Source organism: Papaver somniferum, chromosome 5 (genome assembly GCF_003573695.1).
Source record: "Papaver somniferum cultivar HN1 chromosome 5, ASM357369v1, whole genome shotgun sequence".
In the NCBI taxonomy this organism is placed as follows: domain Eukaryota; kingdom Viridiplantae; phylum Streptophyta; class Magnoliopsida; order Ranunculales; family Papaveraceae; genus Papaver; species Papaver somniferum.
The window spans coordinates 145,633,573-145,634,358 of record NC_039362.1 but is presented as its reverse complement, the minus strand read 5'-3'; the positions used below and the strand labels follow the sequence as shown (position 1 = coordinate 145,634,358).

General features: G+C 32.2%; 1 long non-coding RNA gene across 4 annotated transcripts in view; it reads right to left on the bottom strand.

Moving 5' to 3' along the window:
- LOC113277934 overlaps window positions 1–471 on the bottom strand; it is a 3,594-nt gene extending 3,123 nt beyond the window's left edge. For all 4 annotated transcript variants that reach the window (XR_003325225.1, XR_003325227.1, XR_003325226.1 and 1 more), the window contains exons 1-2: window positions 445–471; window positions 283–357 (exon numbers count right to left, since the gene is read on the bottom strand). This is a non-coding gene — a long non-coding RNA (uncharacterized LOC113277934). The remainder of the gene's footprint in view (window positions 1–282; window positions 358–444) is intronic.
- Between the last annotated feature and the right edge of the window lie 315 nt (window positions 472–786).

The window sequence follows — 786 nt, the reverse complement described above, 5'->3', positions numbered from 1 at the left end:
AAAAAAAAAAAAAAAAAAGTTGAACCCTAATCAAAATTTAAAATTAAAACAAACCCACATCTCAAAACCATATCAATACATGGAAAATGCAAACCAATCCTTGGATTCATCAAAAATTTCCAAAAAATAAATAAATCGTGAATAAACCTAATATACATCAGATTTCACTGAATCTAACACAAATCAAGACCAAAATGATCAAAATCCGAGAATAAATAAACAAGATCTTCATAACGAATCGCCTAAAACAATTAATTAGAAACTACAAACAATAAATTATACCAGTTGAATGTTCGAGATCAAGTACAACTGCTTCACCAGTTTAATGTTCTTCTTAATTAAAACCCTGTCAACAAACTAAACAAATGATTATGTAAACTAATAAGCAAACAAGAGGAACAAGAAAGAAAAACAGAAATAGGGATTTTTTTTGCAAACCCTAACTTTGAAATTGCAAACCCTAAATTTTCCTGTTTAAATCAAGCACAAGAAAGATTGAAGAGAAATTAGTAATGGGTTTTCAAGAGCAAGACTGAAGAATAATATAAGCATCAGTGGTGGCGGGTTTTCTCGAAGGTTTCCCGAAGGTTTAATGGTGGTGAGGGAGAAGAAAAGGAGAGAGACGAGTGATGGAGGCGAACAAAATGTGTTCTCTCTTTTCTTTCCTTAGATATATTTAAGATGAGATAATTGACCCAACCGTTCGTTTTTTTCTGATCAAATCCTGACTATAGAAGGTAGTGTTCCCATCCACTCAAACTCGTCGCACATGTGCAATTCACAAAA